Below are 8,367 nucleotides of genomic sequence, written 5' to 3'. Positions count from 1 at the left end.
TATCAATATCACCTTCATTTTTAGTATGTCATTCTCTACTTAGGATCTGAGAAACTGAGAACAAAGGGGTTGGTTAGATCGACTCGAACTCTCCATACGACCCCATACCCATAATCAAGGCCAAAGCCATTACAAAAAAGTTGCATCCATTTTAGTGTATAGATTGTTGCATATTAAAATGTTGGAAGATAATATGTAAAATGTTGGAAGCCTTTAAATATCAATATTATTATTATTATTATTATTATTATTATTATTATTATTATTATTATTATTATTATTTGAAATCATCAACATCATTATTAATATTTTTATATAACATGTATAAATATATTTTGAAAGGCATAAATATGTTTTTAAATATATCAATATGTTTGTATATGGTTAAAAACATATTTATACATTAGGTAGATGTAAAAATATGTTTTTAAATATATAATATGTTTGTAAAGATATAAATATATTTTTAAAATGTATAAATATGTTTTAAATGTCTACATATGTTGATATACCTTTACGAGTGTACTTACACATTTAATATGTATGTATATGTTTACAAAGGCATAAATACTTTTTTTTTTGTATAAATATATTTTTAAAGGTATAAAAACATATTTATAACTTTAATATATATATATATATATATATATATATATATATATAGAGAGAGAGAGAGAGAGAGAGAGAAAGAAAGAAAGAAATAAAGAGAGAAAGTTATGTTCAAATGTTTAAACTAAGTATTGTGTTATTGTTTTAGATAAATCAAATCATTTAATAAATAAGATAAAGGTATTATAGTAATCTTGTTATTAGTTAATTATGGTAAAATAGATATATAATTGGATATTAGTTGTATTCCTAGATTCAAAACCCTAAATTGAAGCCAGTATTGTTTTTTCCTTCTTCACTTCTCAAATCTGATCGATACCTCCCAAAATTGCACCTCCTCTTCTTCGCGTCTCCTCCTTCCGGTCGATAGAAGCCAAATGATTGCAGCTCCCTTCTCTATTCTCCAATCGATCGATGAAATTAACAGCTCTTTAATCTTGTTGATTGATCAGGCGTAATGGTCTCCCTTTTCCTCCTCTATTTCTGATTCGAATAGAGGAGCCGGAGACGATGACTCTAAAATCTCTGGTAGATGGAAAGACGAAGGATAACCTATTTTCTCGACTTCAACATCTGATGCAACTCCTGGATCGATTTATCCCGTCCTACAGGTTGCGTAATAATTATATTATTTCTTCTCCTCCTCCATATGAATCATCGTTCACCATGACAGAAAACTTATTCTGCGAATGTTGAATCGTTCAGGTCTGACGAGGAATTACAGGATTGTGATGGTGGTTTTGTACCCGATTGTGAAACAGAGCATCTATATGTATTACGACATGACCGATGCCCTGAGTATTTTCATAGATCAGTTTAGAGAGATTGAGATTTCAGATTCCGTCAAGGTTTACGAGTTTTTGAGACGAGTAAGAAAGCAGTTCGACGAGCTTGACAACTTTTACGATTATTGCAAATCTATCGGCCTTGCAAAGACTCTCTTCAGCTGTTCTAAATGCCATTACTTCTTCTTATATGATGTGACAACCCGAAATTTATTTCGTCATTTTTAACCTCATCTCCCGTTAATAAAACCCGTTTTATTAATTGTCCGTTAACCTTTTGGACTAGGTTAATTAAATTGGGACTTATTATGACTTCGTAAGGGTTGAAACAAGTTAGAAACACCCTCAATAATTCCTTGAAAATTTTTAGTTTCAATCAAGTCAAAAATATGACCATTTAATCGGGTACGACCAAAAGCCCGGTTTAACGTCAGTATCGGGTAGATTTCCACCGAGCCACAAACTCAAACCCCTATATAAAGGTGAGTGGACTCCATTTGAGACTTTTCACTCTCTCTCTACAAGTTGTGTTCGATCCAAAAACCGCCCATTTCGAGCCCCAAACTAGTAAGTGGTCTACCCTAACTTGTTGTTTAGCTCATTTAACATGCAAATTCGCGTTTAAGACATCCAATAGGGGCTAAATCATGTGTTTATGGCCCAAGAACACTCTTGGACCGTGAAGACCCATAAGTGGGGTTTTGAAGCCCCCAAACCCTTCTAAATGACTCCTAGGGCTTAGATATGACTTGTGGACTTACACCTTCAAGCTTAGAACACTAAAACCTTGCATTTTGGAGAGTAAACTTCAGTTTATGGCCCAAGAACACTCTTGGACCGTAAACCCCTCTTCAAGGGTCGTGAACACCTTTTAAGGTGTTAGAATTGCCCTCAAACACCTCCTATGACTTGGGAAAATGTCTAGAAGCAACCACCATTGAAGTAAAGGCATTAAACATCAAAGAAACCAAGGACATAGGAGTTTACGGCCGTAAACCCCCCTAGGATTGGTCCATGGGCCGTAGACTCCTAAAAAGAGGCCAAATGATGCCCTAACTTCCCTATATGGCTTGGAAAAATGCATATAACTTTATACCCTTCCATTTAAGACCTTAATACACATAAGGAAAGGGCACGTAAGAGTTTACGGCCGTAAACTCCTAGTTTACTACCGTAAACTCCTCAAATGGTTCTTATGTTGTTCGAATTCCATTCCTATGCCTTAAAACTAAATCTAGCATCACCCCTCAAGAGTTTATGACCATTAAGCATCCTAGAACACCCCCACCATGAGTTTATGGCCGTAAACTCATGGGGAGTTGGTCATTTGGTCCGAAAACTCCATAAGTAGTTTACTCTTGAAGAGCAAACTCCATATAGAAGTCATACACACCCTTAGATGCTACCCGGGGCACTCCTAGCACTTGACCAAAGTGTTTTCCACACATTAGGATGCGTTTACATGTTTAATTAGTATTATAATTACTAATTTTATGTAAACATATGTCATCATATGTTAATAGGTCACTAAGTGTGTTCAAGTCTTTACTTGACACCGAGCACCCAACCGACACCTCCGCCCGATCCACTTACAACAGGTGAGTTCATACCCGTGAATTAACCTTTTAAATGTTTTTACATGCTTTTAGGGGGGAGGGGGGAATACAAGTTAAACTGATGGGTTTTTGGTCATAAGACATCCTATGTGCTCATACAAACCCTAATGCTTGGATCTAGGTTTCTCTATTGTACATGCTTTGAATCCAAGACTATAAACCCTAATTCTAGCATTCAAGTAATCATATTAATATGTAATTGGGTTTAAGATCACACCTTGATTGTTATGTAGCAATAACAATCCCAAATCTCCTTGTAATGACTATGGAATGCTTAGAGTCACAAGTGTCACTCCTCTAATGGCTTACAAACACCAAGAGCAAATGGAGAAGGTATAAAGAGAGAGGAGAGAGGTTAGAATTCGTCCTTAGGACTCCTTGGGAACAAGTACACGAATTCTAAGGCCTTAGGGTCTTTATATAGGTGTAGAGATAGGGTTTCAGTCATTATCCTTATCTAGTTGCTTATCCACAAAGCAACCATAAGATAAGCCTTGAAAACCCTTATCCTTTATCCTTTGGACGATTTCAAGGATCCTTATCTCCTTGAATTCGTTCAACCCATATTTAGGATAACCATTACCATATTTTGTAACTATCACATAATTATAATTCAGCCCCTCTAGTTTAATTAATTACACTTGATCACAAAATTAATTCCTAATTAATTATTGACCAATATTAATTAAGAAAATATGATTTCTCCTTTAATATATTATTCTTATAACATATTAATAAATCATAATAACCTCTCTCTCTTTATTTATTTCTCCAATCAAGTTGCTTTGGTGAAGGCAACCCAAAAGGACCATGCACCATCGGGTCAAGTACATACCAAAATAGTTATGGACTTAGACACTAATCCAACAGTCTCCCACTTGGATAAGTCTAATAACTATTATGCGTATGACTTCAGATCATGATCTGCAATCGTAGCTTTCCAAAGCCGCTGTCAGCTCTGATCCTATCAGATACGCGTGTCCTTAGATAAGGGATCATATATTCCTCCATTCTAGATATCGTATGAGATATGATTTCAAATCATTCTCTTTGTACTACTTCTCGATTTCCGATTTATGACGACAGACTAATTGAACAAATCAAATTAGCCCTAGCCCGGCCGAGCATTTACGTTTGTCATCACTAAACCATCGAGGGGCCCAAAGATATCGCTTTTATCCTTCTTTGGATAAAAGGAACGGATAAACTTTGATACAATGCTTGCTTGCACTCACTAACCAAATCACACACAACAATATGTTTTATAACACCAAGTTACTAGTGCTTTTTCATATTATCAATGTGCAACCGATTAGCAAGATACAACTAACACATCTCGGTTTCAAGAATATAAGATGTTATCGTCTCACCAATCACTCGTGATACAATTCATGGAGTGATCCAAGTGAGCGTGGGTTTAATCCAATGCTCAAATCATATTCATAAGCACTCATGAACGTTGCAGCAAACATTTGCTTATGTCTAATACTCTTCTTAGACAATCCACACACCAATTCACGATAGTCTTCATTCATATCTACTTCCAACATATGAACGACTATGGCCCGTTCGAATAATTCGATTATTCTTAATAAATTCAATTATTCTGGAAGTCAAAACATGCAAGGTGAAACACAAGAATAATACTAATCCCATATGGCCTCAACCCTTTGAGCATAAATAAAACACCTTTTATTTATCACCATATCGATTACTCATTATTTGTCGTTTCGGGTAATCAACTTCTTACTTGAATTCCAACACTTGTCCCATGCTCCTAGCATGCACACAATGTTTACCTATGGTTCTTACTTTTGTGAAATAGACAAATTGAACACATTTCCAATCATTCTCATTTTACAACTCCAAATCCTTTTTCATAAGTGTAAGAATATCAAATTCTTGCTACTTATAGAATATGCTAGATTCTAACATTCTATACAATGATTCTTTCGTAATATCACTAACCAAAGTCACAAAGACTATTTCCAATGAAATTACAAAGTCTTTTATCGGAGATTGTTACAATACAATTCCTTATATATGATGTCTCTCACTCAAAGTACATTCTTTAAACATCCTTTTGCATAAAAGTTTCTAATCTAGACATAGATTTTCAATATTCAATTCCTAATATGGACACGCTTCCATATTTTCCATATGACAACTCATTCTTAATAGAATCTTTTCTATTTGTAATGATGTCGATATGGTCCATCCAATATGGAAACATTTCCATATTTTCCAATACTATACTTCCAACTACTCACAAGCGACCAATCCTCGTCGAACTTTGGATTGTCCTTTGATAGTTGTTTAATTATTTTAGTCAAAACCGATTCTAGTCCCTTTTCCTTCTAAATGCGCTAGACATTTGGAAAATTTAAGAATGGTCAAACATTAAATCATTTTCAATCGATCCTATACCCGAAGCGTAAGGGACACGACGCATAATGTTTTATTTGCTATGTTCTCAAAATTCGAATTGTGAAGTGGAATGTCGTAATCATAATCAAAATTTTAAGAACACACTATGTACCTTTGACTAAATCTATTAACGTTTCACAACCTAATCCTTTAGATTTGAAATGAAGCATAATATTCTCTCCCTTAATTATAGAAAAACAACTATACAACTCTTACGACTTTGCAAGGTATAACTCTTGTTTTCTATAATTAATATTGCCAACTTGCAAAACTTTCCATAATAATCATACAATCATAACTTTTATGCTCCCACTATCATGATGATTACTATAAAACATAACACTTATGCTCCCACTATCTTCGACATGTATTCATAAACATCTTAACTTTTAGAAACACAATACCTATTGAATTTCTTAAGTCTATGTTTCTAATACTTAGTGCTTTGATAATCTTTTATCAAGGCTTCTTGAACTTATACACCTTTGCCTTAGATAGTTCATATGTGTGTCTTAACAATTAAGACTAATTGCCAAACCTCACAATTCAAATTATGGAAAGGGATACCGTAACCATGATCGAATTCGAGAATGCAATTTTACAATCACTATCTTCTTAAAATCTTTCTTAGTGAAAGCATTTCCTCACAATCATTTTCATGAAGGAGGAAATCTTATGACACTTAGATTTAAATGGTTTATTTGTTCCTATCCATGTGAATTTGTTAAAACCAAAGTTTACGACAAATTCAAACTCATATGGACCGAGCCTTTTTTAATCTTGATTTCTTGCCTTATGGTAGCACAGCTGCCCACCACGTCTTCCAAGTAGTTAAGCATCTCACCCTTTTCCTATCAATGTAACTTTCATTGATCAAGGTGCTTTGCCTTTTATGCGTTCAAAATCAGTACTCATAGGACTCCCATGCATAATTAACTCAATTGAAACAGCACATAATCAAAATATTGTCAACACGATAGGTTGTAAAACTCAACTCGTGTGCTAGTGATGATCGATAAGGTTTATTTGATTTGTTCTTGAAACTTTTCAAGACCATTAAGACTCCCACTGACTCCTTGACATATAAGATTCTCTTGTCAATAAACATTTGTTGACAACCAAATATTCAAGAGTTAGTGTAGCTTTTATCAAAACACTTCATAAATTGGTTCAAGTTGGTCTTTGTCTTATTCAACACATCACAACTTTCCACATTTTATGAATGTTATAAACCTTTAATACTTTTCACTCATTGTCACAATCTTAACTTTAAGACTTGTTATTGGAACGAAGTATGATAGACTTCTTGATCTAACCATTTCTTCAATCCTTGATTCCTCTTCTTAAACATACAATTGTACTAAGACTCACTTAGAGGATCAATTGAGATATGGTTCTTAATCATTAAGACTTATCATAAAGCATAAAAGCTACTCTCCCTTCTTCTTAGAGTGGAGAAACTCTTATCTTTCTGCCTACTTGATTCTTCTTATTCGTTCTACTATTGATCTAAACCCTTTCATCAATTCAGAATCACACTTAATCTTGTAAGTGTAATCATTTTTACTAAGCCTTTAGTAAATCATGACGAATATCTTTGTTACTCTTATGGTGAACTTGATCAACACACAACTTTGTGTACTCGATCTCCTAGTCCTTCACTTGACACTTTGTCAACGAATTTGTCTAATTTCCAAATATGAAATTTCTCATTCATCATGCAACCAAGTTGCGTGATTCCAAATTTCAGTCCAATTGAAACTTTAGGCGATGAGAAACTCTCCCTATTTGGTAAATTCTCGATATTCCCATAAATAACATAACTAAGAATCATATCCATTCGTTGTAGAAATATGCAAACATCAATTTTCATAACAATTTCATTGCAAGGAAGTAAACAAATAAATAAATAAGTCAAACAAAATTTATTTTATTAATAAAAGCAGCGGAAAAACATTTGTCCTTACAATGCAAAATCTATTGAAAAACTATGTAAAAGGAAATTTTCTAACAACTTTATCATAACTATCTAAGCTCAAAATTCAATCTTCAAGTCCATGCGATCAAGATCCATCTCTTCTGATTAGATTCATCTTGCTCTCTTATCAAGCTTCCTTTCTTTTCACCGATCCTGCAAAACATTCAAATGCAATCTTATCACATCATATATTAAGAATCAATGAACAGGAACTTAACGGAGTTAGATAGTGGATTTTACCTGAAGCGTAGTCATACTTTTGACTCTCCCATCTCTTAGATCTCTTAGGTAAATAGGGAAACTTCGTCTCCAATGCCCCTTCTCTTGGCAATAAAAGCAAATTGACTCTATTGGAACAACACATGGAACTACTTCAGACATCACCTTTCTCTTATGATCAAACTTTTCGATCATTGCATGTCTTTCATTGCCATTGTCTATATCCATAGAGGTCTTGAAGGCAGATTCACCAATCAACTTTGCTTTTCTATTGCGCCAAACCATTGTTGATTCAGCAGAAATAAGCATATAAGTGAGATCAATAAGGGTTACGTCGTGGTTCATCATATAGTACTCTCTTACGAACTCACTATACGAGTTAGGAAGTGACTGAAGAACACAATCAACAGCCATCTCTTCACCGACAACGGATCCCATCATCCTTAACCTATCAATGTGTGACTTCATCCCTAAGACGTGTGCACACACCGACTTTCCTTCTTTATGTTTACTTGCCAACGGGGCTTGAGTGATATTGAACCTTTCAATTTTACAATCTTGTGGGTTAGGGAGAATAATTGGAGGAGGAGGAGGAAGTGAAGCATGATTTCTTGTTCCTCGATCGAATCGTGGAATATCATCTTCATGTGGAATGCTTGTTCCACGGGATTTGAGAAGACCATAGTTGTCGAACTTTGACATCTACAGAACGGGAGAAAAACAAATTCAAGTT

Source organism: Lactuca saligna, chromosome 5 (genome assembly GCF_052625555.1).
Source record: "Lactuca saligna cultivar CGN05327 chromosome 5, ASM5262555v1, whole genome shotgun sequence".
Lineage (NCBI taxonomy): Eukaryota > Viridiplantae > Streptophyta > Magnoliopsida > Asterales > Asteraceae > Lactuca > Lactuca saligna.
Note: the sequence above shows the minus strand (reverse complement) of the source record.